This window comes from Halichoerus grypus, chromosome 8, assembly GCF_964656455.1.
Source record: "Halichoerus grypus chromosome 8, mHalGry1.hap1.1, whole genome shotgun sequence".
NCBI lineage: Eukaryota > Metazoa > Chordata > Mammalia > Carnivora > Phocidae > Halichoerus > Halichoerus grypus.
The window spans coordinates 46,090,946-46,111,006 of NC_135719.1; the positions used below are offsets into that span (position 1 = coordinate 46,090,946).

Consider the following 20,061-nt stretch of genomic DNA (forward strand, 5'->3'; position numbering starts at 1 on the left):
GCCACTGGTGCCGTCTTTCAGCTATTTACATGTTTGTGCAATTTGGTCTTCAGTCTCCCCTGGGAGCTGGCTTTGGTCCTCCAAGTACATCTGATAGAAAGGGCCAGAAAGCCCCAGAGCCCCGGGCCTCCCAGGCAAAGGGGCGAGCTGCTGGACATAGCACCACAACGTGTCCACCGAAGGACATGGCAAGACTTCCAGTACGATGGACAGTTAGGTCTTTGGTGGAATATGTTGTAAGAGCAAAACAATCTGGGTCATGCTGACTTCCTGATTTGAAAAACCAGCATTTCAGGGTCAAATCCATGAAGGAAATTTATAGTAAATCCACCTCTGTGCCCAAAGGGCTCACTCACACCTGCTGACCCACCATTCTCTCAGGGAGGGAGGGCAGCCTCTTCCGTGCCCACAGTCCTTGCCCAGGTTAATCCTTCCGAATGACACGTCCCTGCTATGGGCAAACTCCTACTCCTTCATCAAGGCTCACCTCAAAGTCACCTCACCTGGGGAGCCTTTCGGGACAGTGCTGGGTACGAGGTACAATACTGTCTTCTCAAAATATCTTTTTACATGGCTCCTGGGACCCTTACCCCAGTGGGTAATCACTGCTCTACAAGCCCGGTTTCTCCCATTGGTGTGTGATCAACTCGGGGGCAAGAATCCTTTCTCTTTGCATCCTTAGCACTTAGCACACCAAAAGCCCCAGCCCATGAGACAGAGACCCACAGACTCAATCTGGCCTGCAGATGTGGGGCTTAAGGACCAGCACAGTGATTAAAATCGTTCTGAATTACTTGCCAACATTTAAAAAAATCAGGACACTGCAAATAAAAATCCAGACTCCTTCCTTTTCTGGAAAAACCAGAAACCAGAAGATCTGGCCCACTCTGGGTCCACATTCCCACCGCTGCTCCTTCAGAAGGGAAGTGGTGTCTTCCCTTCCTCATTATGGTTCTTAAAACTCCTGTACACACTCGAACCATGTGCCCTGGTAGAGGCATGTAGTAGCTAATTTAAAAAACACTGCTGAAGAATGAGTCTACTCTGACTTTTGAAGCAGCCAGAGCAGAAAGACCTGCATGGGAACCCCACACATCGCATTTCTTGCTAGATCGCACTTCTGGACGAAAGCTGGGGACAATGAAGTTACCCCAGGAAGGTGAACCGTGGTGCATCCCTCCATACAATGGAATCCTACTCGGGCCATAAGAAGGGACAAACGACTGATGCCCGCACATGCCATGGACGAATCTCAAATACGGTATGCTGAACCGGGCATGCCAGACACAAACTCTGCATTTATACGATATTCTGGAAAAGACAAAACGATAAAGATAGACCACAGAGCGGTGGCAAGTGGGAAGAGAGGTTGACTACAAAGCAGCTGGAGGGAATTTCGGGGAGGGGGTGATGGAAATGTTCTAGAGCATAACTAACAGCGGCTACACAGTTGCGTCATTGTTAAAACACATGGAACTGTACTCGGTGACGAATGATTTTTATTGCCTCAATAGTATATATTATAATATCATACCTCAATAAACCGGACTTTTAAAACAAATTACTCGAAGAAATGTTTGTCCTGGTCCTCAACACAGAAAGTTGCATACAAGAAACAACGAAAACGCTTCAAGTTCAGGGACTCCTAAGTCCTATGCAGTGCACTGAGGAGACCGGGGTCCCTTTCCCCACACGGTGGCATGCTCTGGACACCCAGCGCAGGCAGCCTTGGTTCATGTAGCACAGAGGAAGCATCCCCGGGCACCCTGCCACCTGTCCTGTGGTGTCCCCCGCTCTGGGCAGGTGTGGCCTTCAGCCACTAATGCTGGAGGAGAACCAGAGACCCCCAGCTCCACCCCACATCCACTGAACTAGAATTCCAGGGGCAGACCCAGGAACCTGCCAGGCTGATGTTTAAAAAGCCCCTCGGGTGATTCCAATGTAACACTAATATTTGAGACATGCGGTATATTGGCTCTGGGCTCTGGAGACAGTGGTTCCTAATACGAGTTCGGGCTGGGGAAAAGCCTGTGAATGGCACCTTTCGAAGATTCTGATGATCCGTGCGGGGCCATTACTATTCGTGTTGGTGGTTGCGTTCATTGCTGCTTCTGTCTAACCTTGGTAGGGCACCAGGATATGGATTACCTCGTCTAAACAAGGCAGCTGGCTTCCTTAATCCCCATTTATCGGATGAGATAAGAGAGTCAGAGAGCGAGGTGAGGTCACCTGCCAGGATGGGACAGGGGCAGGACCTGAGACCTGGTCCTTGGGTCCATCTCTCCTGCTTTCCACCACCCCTCCACTAGGGCTTAGAATTCTCCTTCTCACTGGAGGCCGAGCTGAGGAGGGGGTGGGCACAGAGGGAGGGTTTCCTCTCCATCCAGCCACTGAGAAGCCCATTTGCGCTGCCCGTGCCCAGCTGCAGAGGGCTGCTGAAATCTGCGCTCCAGGCTCCTGGAGCCCAGGATGGAGAAGCCCAATGGGATTTCGGGAGCAAAGGAATCTGCAGGCTACCCTTGGCGTCCCCCACCTCGATGACTCCTGGACATCGTCAGGGACAGCCTCAGTGCACATCACTGCTGGGAGAGGCTAACCTCACCCGCTTCTGTCCTCTTGGCATGAAGCAGGACAGGGCTGAGGAGGAAGAGCGAACACGGCTATGGGTGGGGAGCTCACTCATGTCAGCTTGCACACGCCGGACACTGCCAGGGTCCCCGAATGACCCTCCAATGGTGTGCAAAGGGCCCGGGGTCTCAGTCCAGCTGCTTCAGTTGGGGCCTCAGCTCTGCTGCTCTGGCAAGTGTCAGGGCCTTAATCCCACAGGCAGTAGGGGTGGGCCACTTCCTTGCTGTGTGACCCCGGGGCAGGGAGCTTCCAGCCTCAGTTTCTTTGAGCCTGTTTCCTCAGATATAAAATGAGGATGATATTAATAGTGCCTACCCCGTATGGCTGATGTGAAGATTAGAGATCATACAGTATGTAAAGCACCTGACACATTCCAGACCTCTATAAATCTTTGCTGTCACCATCGTTACCACCATCCTCAGTTTCCCAGTCTGTTAAATGGGTACAGTTCTAATCCCACCATGTCTACCTCCCAGGGATGTTGTGAGATAAGGTAAACAAAACTGCAAATTTCATGAGGATAGAGCCTGTGTTTGCTTTGATCCCCTGATGCCCTCCCAGGATTGAGAATAGTGCCTGGAAATAATAGGGGCTCAGCAAATATCTATGAAAAAAGGAAGGAAGGAGGGAACGAAGGAGAGAAGAAGGGATGGGGATGTATCTTGTGACTCCACAGGCACTCTATAGGGGTGACAGTTTTATTTCTAATGAGTAGCCAGAGATGTCCAACGACAGAATGGATTATTTGCAAGTGGTGAGTTCCCCATCACTGGAGGCAATTAATGAAATTGGAAGGTCCTTTGGCACAGGTGTCAGAGATGAGGCTCCCACATCAGGTTCAGGTTGAACTGGATGACACCTCAAGTGTCCTTTCCAATTCAGAGCGAATGACAGGCTCACTCATCCCATCCTTCCAGCCCCCAGCAGCCCTCAGCCAAAGGTTGTCTAGTCGACTCACACTCAAGTGCGTGTAAAACCAGCCCTTGCCTCCTCACGCTGTGGTCATATGCTCCACCCAGACGGATGTTCTCAAAAACACATTCAAGTCCACACTTGCACACACTCGAGTCCACCTTACACACACAGCCACCCGCTGAGCAGTTGCCACCATCATCACCGACAACAGTAGTACTTAACATACTGAGCGCTCACTACAAACCAGGCTTTGGGCTAAGTCCTCCTCTCGGTCTCATTGAATTCTCCTAAGAGGAAGGGCTCTCTATCCCCATTTTAAAGATGGAAAACCAAGGCTCAGAAGGTAAAACGACTTGTTCAAGGTCACATGGTTGGCAGGAGCGAAGCTGGGCTTTGAACCTAGTTCTTTCTGGTCTCCAAATCCCGGCCTCGTGAGCCACACTGCGTCCCTAACACAAACCAACAACCAAACCAAAGTGAGCCCAACAAGTCCTCGAAAGGCTGCTTCCAGCCCAGCCGTCACCCTGACCTTGGCACATTCTCCCCTCAACTGCACTCGTGCTGGGCTCCAGGTCCACTCGAGTGTGGGACACTGGCCAGCAGCGGGCTCCTGGTTCCAACCCACCTTTGTAGCTTATCTCCACGGCGGCCTCACTCAGCTGGGATCCCAGTCAAACAGGACCCTTTCCGGTCACCTCTGGGCCTTTGCTCGGGCTGGCCCCTCGTCAGGAATGCCTTCTCTTCTCCTTCTCCTCTTCTCCTGGCAAACCCTATTCCAGTTCAGTTCGGATGTCTCCTGCTCCTTGAAACCTCTCTGATCCCTGCGAGGCAGAGCCAGTCCCTCCCTCCCTAATACTGGGTCCATTCCTCCGTTCTAGCACTTTCTGCATTGTTCTCTGCCTAGTTGTGTGTGTGTCTGCCTCCCTCACTAGACCGTGAGTCCCCAGGGCCCAGGGCAGTGTCTCATTCAATGTGAGCGTCCAACTGTACGAACAGGGCCTGGCATGAAAAAGATGCCCAATAAATGCTGTGGTCTCATTACTCATGGCCAGGAGGGTCCCACATGGGGCTCTCGCAGGTGCGCGGCGGCCAGAGCTGAGTCCGTTCACGGCTGATGTCATCCGTCCACATGGAGCGGAGCACCAAGCCCATCGGTACGCAGGCGGGAACATCTGCGCTCCTTCGGAAAGCAGTCCCTTCCCGGAAGAGGAGCAGAGGTGGGGCAGCGGGGGACCCGGCAGCGATGTCCGGCTCAGGCTGCTCCTGAGTGGAGACAGGCCATCGGACTGCTTGATTTCACCCAGCCGACCTTCTACCATTGTTTGGGGGATTTCAACACAGAAACTGGCTCCCCACCCGACCCTGCCTGACGCACAGTGGGAAGGCCTGGAACTGTTCTAACCCTGGTCCCTCCATAGCTGGCTGAGTGATGGCAGGCCCGTCCCCGCTCTGGGGCTCAGTTTGTCCATCCACAAAATGGGAGAAACAATAACTCCTGCTCTGTCTGCCCTGTAGGACTGGAAAAGGAATAAGTAAGGGCACACCTGGGTAGCTCAGTCTTGATCTCGGGGTTGTGTGTTCAAGCCCCATGTTGGGTGTAGAGATTACTTAAAAATAAAAAAAAAATTTTTTTAAAGAATATTGTTTAAATTGACCCTTTCTAAAATTTAAATATCTGCCTGAGACTCATTCTAAGGAATTTTATCCATGACAGAACTGGTTCAATGTGTTAGCTACATTTTTTTCTACTAAATTAAATAAATATGTGACAATTAAACCAAACCATATTCCTCCAGGCCCCAGGGAAAACATCTTGTACATCACTGGTGGTTCATGTCAGTTCTTTGAGAAACAGAAGGAGTAGGGCGCCTTCGGGCCCTTCTCAGCTCTGATAGCTCAGAGTGTACATCAACATGATGCACTCACCTGGCACCCAGCCCTGGGATCCAGGAGATGGTAAGCCAATCCCTACTCTCCAGGAGCTTCCAGTCTTGCCTGCAAAAAAAAAAAAAAAAAAAAAAATGCTCTCCAGTTGCTTCAGTGTGTTTCCCTTGTATTTCATTTAAAGCCTGCTCGGAGGCATACCAAAATGCCCACATTATAGTGGAGTGAAAAATCAAGTAGTGATGAAATCCAGTTTAAAGGAAAGTGAGGGTAGGAGAATTAAGGCAAGGCAAAATGAGTACATAAAAGGCTCACTGGAGCCCTTGAATGCTCCATGGAAAAGTACCATGGATTGGAAATCTGAGCTTCCTAATAGCCAAGATAAAAAGGGAAACATGATTTATTCTACTTTCATATGATATATGAGCCATGTCCTTAACTGCATTGAGATAAATATGATATAATGGTCTCTGGGGCCACTGACCTGAGCAGAAAGATGCTGCTCCCATCTCCTGACAGGTGTCCCTGTCTTTCTTTGAGCCCATCTCCTATGCTGATGACCTTCCCCCAAATAAAGCTGCGATCTTGTCATTTTCCCTTTTGAGAAATGTGTAACCTTTTTTCTCTCACCTCCAGAATGAAATTAAACATTCTCAGGCTTGTATTCAAGCATCCCCATGAAGTGGCCCCCAAATATCTTTAGGGTCACATCTCTAGGAACTTCATATTTAGATCTCCATGGAACTGCCTGAGTTCAGATCTGGGCTCTACCGCTTAGTAGCTATGTGGTCCTCTGCAAGTTCTATAACTTCTCTGAGCCTCAGTTTCCTCATCCACGACATGAAGGTGTAAAGAGTTCTTGTCTCCTAGAATTATTATGGGAACTGAGTGTGGTAAGCCAGGCAAAGCGCTTGCCAGGTGCATCACTGTGCATTCTGCCCTCCACCCCGGTGCACTCCTGTCTCCCCGTCTGTGCTCGTGCTGTTGCTTTGGTCTTGCTGGCTCTTGTTCTGTTGACTGGCTTCGGTCTGGCTCCCCTGGCTCAGTAGACTGAAATCCTATCATTCATCCGCTCAAGTGCCATTCGAACTGGGGGCCTTCCCTGATTGTCCCAATCACAAGAACGCATTCCTTGTTCTCTTTTCCCACAGCACATAATTTATATGCAATTCCATATACACACTATACGCAACACTCAACCCATGTTTCTCAGACTGGAGGGTCACCTCCTACCAGCAGGTTATGAAATCAGAGTGGTAGGATGCTACCAGCACTGGAAAAAAAAAAAAATGAGACAGAGTAGAAAAGACTAAAAAATATCAGAGTGCATGGCCTGCCTTGTGATTTGGTTTTGTATATATAATATATATTTGCGTGTGCGTGTGCGTGCTCGTGGTCACAACATAAAGTGATTTTCCGTCTAGGAGTCATAGCCAAAAAAATATCTGAATGCTACAGAACTAACTGTGGGTTCCTGGAGGGCAGGGACTAGGTCAGGTTCCCTTCTGTGTCCCCAGTACTTAGCACAGAGCCTGGCACAGAGTAGATACTCAATAAACATTATTATTTTTGTTTTTGTTTTTCAGTAAACATTATTGAAGTGAACTAAAAATCCAGTAATTCAGAATAGCTCATTTACCAGGGCATCCCGGGTGCCCGAGATTCAACTATAAACCCCCGGGTTCAGCCACAGGACCCACCCAGCAGGATGGTGGCCACCCAGGATGGATTTCAGAATTGAGGCTGTCGGGTGTGGGTGGAAAAGAACGATACGGCTTAGTCCCCACTTACTGAGGACCCTCTCCCAAGACTCCACTTTCATCTTCCAGACGGTGGGAGTGATGATGTCAGCATCGTCCACCCCATGGGGAGGGAACACAGTAAAGAGAGGCCTCGAGTCCATCTGGTCGGCTGAGAACGAACACGCAGGCCCACACTGACACCCATATACACGAAGACATGCTCACGCACCTGCACACGGACTCACAGACATGCGCGCACCCTGCTCTTCATTTCAGAGATGGGAACGTGGAGGCCCAGTGAGGGCAAGTGACTTACTCAAGGTCACCCAGCAGGCAAGTGGCAGAATTGGGACTAGAACCAAGTCTCTTGATTTTCAGACCAAGAGAGAAGACAGGACAAATAGTGCATTAGACAGAAGAGTGCCTGGAAAGGCACGAAAGTCCCTTTCAAGACTGAGAAGTGGTGCCGGGCCCAGCTCTGGGACCTCCAGACACAAGAGGTCACAGTGGCCCACCTGCCTCTCCTCCCCCTCTGCCTCCAGGGTCCTACCCATTTCTGATGCCAGTTCCCCAGGGCCACGTGTGCTGGGACAGAGACCTGTCCTGCTTTGCAGAGCGGGAGGGAGCTGATGTCGTGGGAAAGCACAGGCCAGCTGTGACTCAGTCCCAACAATTCCTGGGCCTTTTTCTTAACCCCTCAGAGCCCTGGAGCCTCATCTGGTAACCATGGTTACAGCTCTCCACGCCCTGGGGCTGTTGGGAGGAGGGAGCGGGAAGGTAAGTAAGTGTGTGCATACGTTCCTCCCTTGCCTTCCCCTCTCCCTGAAACCCTTTATTTCATCCTCCAAGATTTCTTCCAAGTAAAAACAAAAACACCTCTGACCATGTCTTTTGCTCTAACACTTTCAACACCCCTCCACTAGGAGAATAACGTCCACACTCCCCAGCCCAACACTCAAATCCTTCAAGGATTCGATCCTATTTTTTTCTCTCTTCAGTCCTTTGTCCATCAACAAGATGGGCCAGTCACCTGTCACCCGGGATCACAGAATTTGCTGGGAATGAACACACATACACACACACACACACTCACATGCACACACACAGCGCTCTCCCCTCACGCTGGCCTTTCCCACATCCTCCTTTCAGAACCCCCATTCTGAAAGCCTTCCCGGCTCCGTGCCTTTGGAACGAGTCCGGCTGCGTGTTTGGTTCCAGAACCGGGGCACCTCAGCACACTAATCTTTCCACGACCCCACCGCCGGTGCTCGGGAGACGAGCCCCAGACTCAGGCCCTGGGTGGGAACCCCACAGAGGGCTGCAGCATGGGATTCCCTGCGCGTGTCCAGGCCCGTGTGCTGCCACGGCCCTGAGCACAGCTAGTCGGAATCCTCCCAGCCACGGCCTGGGACACTCACCCAGTTGCCCACAGCTTCCAACTGGGGGTTTGAGTCTGGATTGAGGGCAGCCACCTGCTTCTAAGGGAGCGAGGCACAGCAGAGAGGCCGGCAGACCAGGCAGCGAGCTCCCCCCCCTTGGGGGTTGGGTGACCTTGAGCAAAGCCTTGTTCTTTTGTTGGAGTCACAGTAAAATTCTCAAATCTATAAATAAGACTAGAAATAAGGCTACATACCTGTCTGGGAAGGAACTAGGACAACGGGGAAGCTTTTTCGAGCTCCATACATCCCGCCCAAGATTCGTAGCCCTCCTCCCCCTTATAAATGTACATCAGCATCTGGGTGGTAGAGAAGAGGCATGCGTATTATTTTGAAAAGGCTTCTGAGATAATTCTGATTAGTCATGGACCCCACAGCAACCCAGGTACGCCCCTCATTACACCGCTCACTACCAAAGCACACGCCATGGCGTCGCCCTTGGGCTGTCTCAGCCAGGGGACGGTGCTTAACCAAGCTAAGCTGAACCAGTCTGCGGCATAACGCCATGCGTTCCAGTCAGGGTTGTGCGCAGTGGATAAGGGGTTCCTCCAGCACAGAATGGAGGAAAGGTCTCTTTGGACAGGGCTGCTGACGGAGGGAGTGAACCCTGCGTGTTAACCCCCCCCGCAGGTCTGGCCCTCAGTGGGGGCTCTAAAATGCCAGTCTCTTGGGGCGCCTGGGTGGTGCAGTCGGTGAAGCGTCTGCCTCTCGGTTTCAGCTCAGCTCTTGATCTCAGGGTCATGCTCTGGGTTCAGTGTGGAGTCTGCTTAAGACTCTCTCTCCCTCTGCCCTGTCCCGCCCTCTCAAATAAATTAACAAATCTTTAAAAAGAAATAAATAAAATGCCAGTCTCATCTCCCTCCTCATCTACGTGAAGTTTATGTCTTCCATCAGGTGGTAAGCATAAGAGGGAGGGCTATGTATCTTCTTTCTGCTTCTCCTTTGAGCCTGAGCCTGAGCCTTTGGGTCCACCACGAAGGCTCAAAAACCCTTTCTCATTCCACAAACATCTACTGTGTGGTTGCCATGCACCGGGCCCCCAAGTTTGATGGTACAGAGAGGATCAAAACCTGCCTGCACTCCTCAAGAGGCTCCCCGCCCAGGGGAAATGACTGATTCTCTATCCATTCGGATTAGGAAGGTTGGCACTAGTCATGTCTCCTTCGTCCCTGAGGCCCTCAGGCCACCCCACAGGTGCTCCAGGAAATTATTGGCTTGCTGGGGCCTGGGTTAGCCAGACAGCCTCTGTTAATGACCCAACAGTGTATTCAGAGCAGGCCTGGGAGCCCTGGGAGGTGGAGGGACTGTTTCCCTGGCTGCCCTGAACTTGAAGTAGGCCATCCCTCCTGTTTCAGCCAGGAAGGCCCGTATTGCCATCCACCTCTCTCCTCTCATCAGCCATTTGCAGAGACTGCAAATCCCACCTCCTGTCCACAGCACCCGCCACCATCCCACCCTCTGGACACCCAGTGCCTGGTAAACAGAACTCTGTGGGGGGCCAAGCCCCCACGCTATCGGGCTCCCACACACAGGAGCTTTGTCTGAGCTGTTGATGCATAATACATGGGCAAAGGCCCGGACCAGCCGCGGGCCCATCTTGGACAACAGGCGCGTCACTAAGAGGCTGTGAGGGACACAGCCAGGACACAATGCTCCAGTCAGAGCTGAGGGCAGTGGATAAAGGGCCTGCTGGGGCCCTGGAATCGGTCCCTCCCCAACACACAGTGCAAGGGTGGAGAGGAAGCAGTCCCCAGACTGAGCCGGGAGTCCTGAAATCCTCCCAACCGCCTTCCAAGTGCAGCCTCCAGCCACATCCCTGACTCACAGGCTTAGCTGCTTCTCCCTTGTGACCTATGAAGAGTCATCTAGGACCCCTCCTTGTCTTGGTCCTCATGTTCCTTCTTTTAAAAGAGTTTCTCCATCAGGTGTTACCACCCATCAGGGTCTAGTGTGCTCCTTGGGGTCTTGGGCAATGGTTTCTGATTTTTCCTGGCACAGAGGCCCCTCACGTACCCATGCCCACATTATCAGTGGAAGAGCAACGTGGGGATAAGAGAGACTAAGAGAGGGACATTATGAATCAACTATGACGTACTTAAAAGAAGCTATGCACACTTTTATGTGATAAAACAGCACCCTTTCTCTTGCAGAGTATTTAAGTTGATAAATCTACACACAGCCCAACTCAGATAAGCAGAATTGCACAATAACACGTACAGATGCTTTAGCAACAAGGGTCCGTGAGATTCGTTGTTGAACCACCAGGCAAACGCGTTAAAAATGTGTTCAGAGGTTCTCCCTGGCATAGAGATGTTCATTCTGGGGCCTGCTCCCAGAGATTCTGATTCAGGAGGTCTGGGTGAGAGCCCAGGAATCTGCATTTTAACATGTACCTAAGCGATTCCAATGTAGGTGGTCCACAGATGACATTTTAAGACGCAGTGGTCAATGAAAAATTCTAGGTTTCAAGTATGCAAATAAGTACCACTCACTGGCGGTTGACTAAACCCACTGCAAATTAAACCAATAGCCATGGAGATAAACTCACAGCCATTCATCATCAAAATGCAGTGAAAGCAGTAATTGGACATTGGAGCCAGCTCAAAGAGGACACTGAAGCTCACTGACCTTACTGAGAATTCTGGGAGTTCCAGCTAGCTGCACAGGTGCACACAGTAGGAGCTTTGGCAAAGACTTGCAAAGGCACCACTCTTGGTAGAACACTGATTTCAAGGCCCCAGGAAACTCTCCAAATGTAATAACCTGGGTTTACAAATACCACGGTTTGATCACCCTTGTTTAAATAGGAGAATATTTGGTTGCACATTAAAATAAAAATCTGTGGAATTGGGCATCACTGGCTCTTAAGAATCCAAGGAAAAGCTGACAATTCCGAATATGTTCCCAACCCTTCAGGGACAGCCTTGACCCTCACCAGTGGACTAGTCCTCCAAGATTTGCTGCATAGAGAGAAAGGAGGGAAGGCATGTGGGGGTTGAGAAGGGGAAGAGCCAGGTTCAATCTATTTTGATAAATCTCAATTTGGTAAGCCATTGTAATAAGCTGCTGCCGCCATCATGCAGGTATTTGGAGCCCTGAAGCTCTGGGCTTTAAATCTGGGTGTTTTGTTTTGTTCTGTTTTTTTTGTTTTTGTTTTTTGCAGAAATTGCTCATCAACACGGCCACCCCCCACACCTCCGATTCTGTCCTTTTCGTATAGTAATAGAGTCTCAATTTTTAGCAGGGAAAAAGACTACATTTCCCAGCCACCTTTGCAGCTAAGCATGTAATCATGTGATGAAGTTCTGGCCAATAGGATGTGAGCAGTAGTACCATGTGGCAACTCCAGGTCCTGTCCTGTAAAGGAAGGGGGAGTCCTCCTCTTCCCCCTTCCCCTAGGTAAAAACATGGGGAGAGCCATCTTTAAGCCACCTTAGATGACAGCTAAAAGAGAGAAGGAACCTGGGCTCCTAACCACTTTGAAAAGGAAAGCTGCCTCAACAGCCCAGATACTTCTATCTAGATGCGATGTGAGAGAAAAATAAACTTCAATTTTGTTTATGCCACTTTGGGTCGTTAAAGAGCAACGCTAACCAAAATCCTGTTTCTAACTCCCATTTCTCACTCTTTCATGACCCCGGGGAGGAGAGGAGGGTCTGACTTGTGACTCAGAGAGGCCAGTGAAGATAAGGCACACCAGCCAGGACTAAAGGCTTCCATCACTCCCACGGCCTCTCCTGGAACTTCCAGGCAAGGGGAGAAGACAGTGGGTTTCTCTGAGGAGTCATCAGTTTTGGTGCAGGGAGGGAGGGGAGTCCAACGTCGTGCTAAGCCTGGCCATACCAAGTCCCTGTGCAGTCCCAGGTTTATGGCTCTAACGTTCTGCCTGGGTAAGGGATGCCAAGAAACTTGTTCTAGGGGTGGGGAGGGCTGAGGTGTTAGAAACCAGCCACTGCCATCTGTGTCTCCCCTCATGTTGGGCACGCCCAAACTATAGATCTGCACACTGGAGGTTTCCCAAAGATCATCCAATCCCACTCCCTCATTTACAGAGGGGGAAACTGAGGTACGGGGGGGGCGGCAGGTCATGTGTTCAAGGTCAGCTAGAGAGCAAGTTACCAGCAGCCCAAGGTTGGAACCCAGGTCTCCTGGCCCCACCCTGTTCAATGCACTTTCTAGATGTTGTACCAACTGGAGGAACAGCCCAGCTCCCAGGAACTTAGGAGTATGCAAAATCTGACTAAATGACCTCCCTTCACCCCAACAGCTCTCCCAACCCACCCCAGACCTCAGACCAGAGCACTCACTCCTACATCATCCATTCCAGTATTTGAGGGCTCCCCTGCAGTGCTGGGCATTTCTCAGTCTCCTATTCTCTCCCATTCTCTCTCCCTCTTCTCTGCACACCGCCCCCCATAAATAAATGGAGTCACTCACTGCTGATTTGTCCTTATGATTATCATTTTGATGTCTACACACAAAGAACTGCATAGAGAACTCGCTAAATGCAATGCCCATCTTCATCCCTCAATATTCACTTTTGGTCCTTGTCAACATCTACATGGAAAAGGCATTGAGAGCCTTTAAAACCTTCATTCATTTTGTCTCCTTGTATCTACTCTTTTTTTTTTTTTAAAGATTTTATTTATTTATTCGACAGAGAGAGACACAGCGAGAGAGGGAACACAAGCAGGGGGAGTGGGAGAGGGAGAAGCAGGCTTCCCGCTGAGCAGGGAGCCCGATGCGGGGCTCGATCCCAGGACCCTGGGATCATGACCTGAGCCAAAGGCAGATGCTTAATGACTGAGCCATCCAGGCGCCCCTCCTTGTATCTATTCTTAAGAATCCACCCCAATAAACAATGAGCAATGTTGACACATTTCACATAGTGGATGTTTCTTAAAAGTAGAAAGTTGGACACACCTAAATGTCCAATAATAAAAGGCTGATAAAATCAAGTATGTTGGGGCACCTGGGTGGCTCAGTTGGTTAAGCATCTGCCTTTGGCTCAGGTCATGGTCCCAGGGTCTTGGGATGGAGCCCCACATTGGGCTCCCTGCTCAGCGGGGAGTCTGCTCCTCCCTCTCCCTCTGACCCTCCCCCTTGCTCATGCACTCTCTCTCAAATGAATAAATAAAAAAATCTTTAAAAAATCAAGTATGTTCACATTTATAGCATAGACTGTTATGTAAGCATAAAAACCATGCTTTCAAAGCATATACCGTATTTCATCAAATCCAGTTCAACCACTTCTAGGACTGACCATTACTTTATGTTCCTCAGAGAAAAAAAAAATGAAGTAATTAACTATAACATGCTATCAATTAAAAATACATTGCAATTTCAGGGATCACAAAATGTAAAATATTATAATCAATGAAATATGGTGTAAATAATACCACGGAGAAATTCTCCTGATATAATGTTATAATAGTAAACGCACAGGGTAGGATATACTCATATACACTCATAGGAAAAAGACAATCTAAATAAAAGAAGTATTAAAATGCAAAGGGTAGTATCTTGAGAGGGTAGGACAAAGGGTGATATTTTATTTCCATTTTTACAGTGTTCTGATTGTCCAAATTTCCAGAATGAGCATGTATTGCTTTTATAATCTAAGACAGATATTGTAATTTAAAAAATAAATATAAAAATGAATACAACGGAACACGTCTATATAGAGAGCCATTCCCACGAGTCATGCTCAGCAGCTGGGCGCATATCCTCGTGTTGAAGAACGGCAGTTAGTTTAGCTTAGTTGTTTTACATGAAATGTTCATGGAATGTACATGGAATGTTTCCCAATTTTTTGCTAACACAAATAAAGCTTTGTGCAAAGTGCTTTTTTTGTTCTCCGTCTTGGGTCCCTTCCTTGGCCCCTTCTAGGGTGTTGAATGAAAGGTGCTACCCGACATGTCTGGGTGTTGGCTGGCATCTCGGAGTTGCAGTCAAGGGACAGGATGGTTCTTCTAAGGTCCATTTTCACTCTGACGCTCTGTTTCTAGATGTGAACATTCTGGACTAGCCTGATGCCATGTTGGCCTCCCAAACCTGCCTCACAGAAGCTGGAATTCTTCTACTGGGGAGTAGAGTATCGTACTCTGCAAGGTGATAAGCCACTTGAATAAGGAAAATGAAAACATCAGTTCCTTGACAGATGGGACCCTGGGAGCGACATACCCTCAGGTATAGAAGATGGACATAGGATCTAGCCCGAGACCAGGTTTCTATCAACAGAACTTAAAGGCACAGGTGCTTGTGGGGAGGGGGGAGGGGGTGGGGAGGAATGGGAAAGTAGGGGGTATGTATGAGAGGAGGGGACATGAGGGAAAATGCAGAAGGGATGTGAGACCAAAATAAAGGGCACAAGAAAGGGATGGGAGACAAACTTCTCCAGGGGACTCAGCAAACTAGAGCTAATGCCCGCAACCTTGCACAACCAGGGAAATGCCAGGTCCCTGCCATCTTTGCATGCTGTGCCAAACCTCCTACAGGTATTTGGATGAGTAGGACAAAAGGGTGGGGTGGGGAGAGCAGAGGAGTGTGAAGATGCAGGATTGTCACAAAGGATCTACTTCCGTGTCAGAATGTCTCCTGGTTGTGCCCATGCCCAGTGGCCCCAAGGGACGAACCAACATGTCAGGACTGGTCAGAGCCTTGGACTAGGACCAGAAGACTGAGATTCGCATCATGACGCTTTCAAGTGACCTTCAGTGCATCATATGCTCTCCAGTGGCAATTTCAGGAAATATGAAACAGAGGGCATAAACCAAGTCTGATTTGAACATCTTATGGTTCCAAAACAGATGCAACTCAATCAACTAGCTCAGTTAAAAAATTATTTTATTTTGGGGGCACCTGGGTGGCTCAGTCGTTAAGCGTCTGCCTTCCGCTCAGGTCATGATCTCAGGGTCCTACTATCGAGCCCCGCATCAGGCTCCCTGCTCGGCAGGGAGCCTGTTTCTCCCTCTCCCACTCCCCCCGCTTGTGTTCCCTCTCTCACTGTCTTTCTCTGTCAAATAAATAAAATCTTTAAAAAAATTATTTTATTTTTAAATAATAATTGTATCTTTTTAAGGTGTATAACATGATTTGATATACATATATGTAGTGAAGTGATCACTATAGCCAAGCTAATTAACATTTCCATCTTTCTACTATTACCTTGTGTGTGTGTGTGTGTGTGTGCGTGTGTATGAGAGCACCCGAAATCTACTCTCTTAGCAAATTTCCAGTATTCGATACAATATGATTAACTATACTCACCATACTGTCTTTAGACTTATTCATCCTACAGAACTGTCACTTTGTACCCTTTGACCAACATCCCCCCCTTTCCTCCCCCCTCCCCAGCCCTGGTAACCACTATTCTGCTCTCTGCTTTTGTGAATTTGGTTCTTTTAGACTCTACATGTAAGTGTGATCATGCATTTTTTTTTCTTCCTGTGCCTGGCTCATTTCACCTCGAGTAATGCCCTTCAGGTTCATCCACATCGTCACAAATGGCAGGATCTCCTTCTATAAGGCTGAGTCACTCTCCATTCCACATGTACACACACATATCACACACATATCACAATTTCTGTATCCGTTCACCTCGGTGGACACTTAGGTTGCTTCCGTATGTTGGCTACCGTATATAATGCTGTGAACATAGGGGTTGCAGATATCTATTCAAGGTACTGACTTCATTTCCTTTGGCTGGGTATCCAGAGGAGGAATTGCTGGATCATATGGGATTTCTATTTTTAGTTTTTTCAGGCACTTCCACACTTTTTTTTTCATAGTGGCTGCACCCATTTACATTCCCACCAATAGTGCCTGAGGGTTTCCTCTTCTCTACATCCAAGTCAATACTTGTTATCTTCTATTATTTAACACTAGCCATCCGAACAGGTACGGTTCTGATTTGCATTTCTCTGATGATGAGTGATAGTAAACACCTTTTCATGTCTGTTGGCCCTTTGTATGCTGTTCTTGGGGAAAATGTCTATTCAAATTCTTTGTTCGCTTTTAAAAATGAGGTTGTTTGTCTTTTTGCCATTGAGTTGTGTGAGTTCCTTATATATTTTGGATATTAACCTCTTATCAGATATATGGTTGGAAAATATTTCCTCCCAATCCATAGGCTGTCTTTTCATTTTGTATATGGTTTCCTTTGCTGTGCATAACTTTTTAGTTTGATGTAGTCTCACTTGTTTATTTTTGCTTTGGTTGCCTGAGCGTTGGTGTCTTATCCAAAAAATCATTGTCAAGGCCAATGTAAAGGAGCTTTTTCCCTATGTTTTTTTTCCAGAATGTTTACAGTTTCATGTCTTACATTTAAGTCTTTAATTCATTTTGAGTTGTTTTTTTTTTAAACGCGGGGCTGTTTTATTTATTTATGTATTTTGACAGAGACACAGCGAGAGAGAGGGAACACAAGCAGGGGGAGTGGGAGAGGGAGAAGCAGGCTCCCCATTGAGCAGGGAGCCCGATGTGGGGCTCGATCCCAGGACCCCGGGATCATGACCTGAGCCGAAGGCAGACGCCCAACGACTGAGCCAGCCAGGCGCCCCTTGAGTTGATTTTTATGTGTGCTTTAAGATAAGGGTCCAATTGCATTGTTTGGCATGTGGATATCCAGTTTTCCCAACACCGCTGAAGAGACTATCTTTCCCATTGTATACATTCTTGGCGTCCTTATCAAAAATTAGCTGATTGTATATGCTTTGGGTTCATTTCTGGGCTCGAGCCACTCATTTTATTTATCAGTCACTGGACATATTATCTGTGTGAGGCACAGCATTAGGACCATAGGACTGCAAAGCAGAATGGGGCGGGGGTGGAGGGTGGTTACACACTCACAGAACATACAATACTTGTCAGACACTGAGCTGCCCTGATCATTAGTGACAATCCTAGGAGGCAGGTATTATTTTCCCTATTCTACAGACAGCAAAACCAAGGCTCAGACCTATTAGGTCATCCGCCCAAGGTCACAGAATTGTAAGTAGTTGAGTTGAGAGCCTAACCCCAGTTAACCCACTATGTCTCATCTTCCCTCTAAGAAGAAAAGCACTACTTTTGCCTTCAACAAACTCAAATTCCAGTAAGTGCCTGAGTTAGACAGCTAACCGCAATGCTGGGCAGGAAGCAGGACAATGCCTGATTGATTCCGACAGAAAGATGGGGAAGGAGTCGAGGAAAAGCTAGCATGGGAATCCGCCCGAAGCTTAACTCAGATTCCAGATTCGGAGTGCAGAACCAGGGGCAAGGGAGGGAGGGGCAGCCTTGACATTGTGGGTAGAGGAAAGAGCACAAAAGCATGAGTGGACAGAGGGTAAAGTTCATGGGCCTTTTGGGAAAGAGCAGGGAGCCTGTTGTTGCTGGAACAGGGGGTCTGGAGATCAGGGCAGGAGACCAGCCCGGGAAGATGGGTGGGGCCAGGCATCGAGGGGTCTTGGATGTCAAATCTAGGGAGGCAGTGAAGGGGTGCACCCAGGACCTAAGCCTGCCACCAGCCCATCCCCCATGGGGTCAGGGAGTGGCTCACTGCTTGCTTCATAAACCAGGCACTGGAGACCCCATGCTTTCCTGCGGGGCCCTGGCTCCTCTTCTGGGCCGCACCCATTCACATTTACTGAGGGCTGCTGGCTCCCTGAAGACAAAGTCCCTTTCTGACAGATCTCCAATGTTCACCTTGTAGGAGGGGCTCAATAAATATTCACCTCGTTAGTTTTGAATAACAAATGAAATAATCACCCCATCCGTTTTCTTTCAGTGCCTGAGTCTCTGGCAGGGTTTCCACTAAGAAAACTGGGGGGTGGAGGGGAGAAGCTGGTTGCACAATTATGGGGTCCCTTGGGGATGGGCTAGGGGCCCAATGTGGATGATTCATGCAGATTCCAGGTCAAGCCAGTGTACTGAATGGGACCTCTTCACACTTCCCCACCCCATTCCATCCTGTCTGCCATCACAGCCAGGGGATGAGGCCCAGAAGGCCCATCCACACCGTGTACAGTGAAAAGCAGCTCTCAGTCCCATGTCCTCACCGGCTGACCCCAGCTCACCCCTGGGCAGCCTGGGAAGCTGCCTTCCATCAGTAGCTCTTAGGCCTTTGGTGAAGTCACACAGGACGCTCTGGGTAAGGAACGGTAGTGAGGAAGCCAAGGGCCAGCACGGGAAGGAGCTGGAGGCCAGCAGCAAAGAGAAGCTGGAGACTTGGATACTCCCTGACCCCACATTGACTTTTCCTCTCCATTGACCCTCCTCTGGTTCAGACCCTTGTTACCACCTACTAGATGCTCCATATGGGCCACAAACGGATCCCCTGTCCCAGAGCTCACACAGCCAGGGCCCCCTTAAACACAGACCCCGCCAGGAGAGAGATGGAAGCCCATTCCTACTGGCCTGGTGTGTGGGCCAGACATGAGAGTGAAGAAACTTCCAGATGATTCCAGCGCCTGAGATGTTCAAGTCACCCCTCGTCATTTGCACTATCCTGGGACCCTAGACATTGTGGAACAGATCCAAGCTATTTTCTCTGAAAGCCTGACCCACAGAGTCCATGAGACTCCTTGCTAACTCTTCCATTGACTCAAAAAAACCCACCCTGATACCTATCTTTACCCTGGTGAGCCAGAGAGAAAGCCAGGAGACATTCAGAACATGGGAAAAGGCTCCTTTTTGTAGTGCCCTCCAGTTTGGGACACCCTTTCCAGGGCTCTGAATCGTGCACAGTTAATGAAGGATGTACTGAACACCTAAAAAGTGTCTGCTGTGAGCCAGCAGCTCGGGGGGGTGCCAAAAATGTCTCCCATGCCCACCTCTCCGCTCAAGAAACCACCCTCTTTCTGGGAGAGGCTAACCAGAGATAGTGGGGTATGTAACTCCGCCTTAAGTTATGCTCCAGATTTTTCTGTCTGTCCCAGTTTCAAATATTCTGCCCTGCTGTACCCATGAGCTAGCAAAACATCCCCAGCATTTCAATGTTTCTATAGCCAAACTGCATTTTCTACATGGCCTCTTCCACCCAGAAGCAGCTCAAAAATCTTGCAGACTGTGTGCCAGAATTTGGGGTATGGAAAATGTTTACTTTAAGGAAAGTGACAGACCAACAACTCTTCTATTCAGTTCAACAGGGCGGACGTCTAAGCCTGCCGCCTGCATGTTAAGCCCTGTGCTGGGCACTGCAGGGCCATCGATGCGCTTCTAGAATCAGGAACCCCAGTGCCGGAAGGGCCTCATCCACACAGCTAAATCCAGAGGCCAGGGCCTCCACATTTAGCCCTCTGGGTGGCAGTTGGCACAAATGACCATTCCCCCTCCTTGACCTTCCCTTGGCCCCACCTTCTCAGGCACCTCTGGGGGCTTTTCCTGTCCTGAGTCTCAGCAAGGTTCAAACCCAGCCACTCCTCTTTCACCTTGACCCAGCTGCCCCCCCTCCACTGGATTACCTGGGAGCTCTGAAC

The 20,061-nt window shown here is 49.2% G+C and overlaps 1 protein-coding gene across 2 annotated transcripts in view; it reads right to left on the reverse strand.

The window, feature by feature from the left end:
• Positions 1 to 20,061, reverse strand: part of CORO2B (coronin 2B) — a 125,230-nt gene that overhangs the window by 80,259 nt on the left and 24,910 nt on the right. Inside the window, exon 2 of one of the 2 annotated variants that reach the window (XM_078079162.1) lies at positions 5,470 to 5,538. The exons of the other annotated variant lie outside the window; for it this stretch is intronic. The gene's annotated coding sequence lies outside the window, so the exon portion shown is untranslated. The remainder of the gene's footprint in view (positions 1 to 5,469; positions 5,539 to 20,061) is intronic. 2 annotated transcript variants of the gene reach the window in all.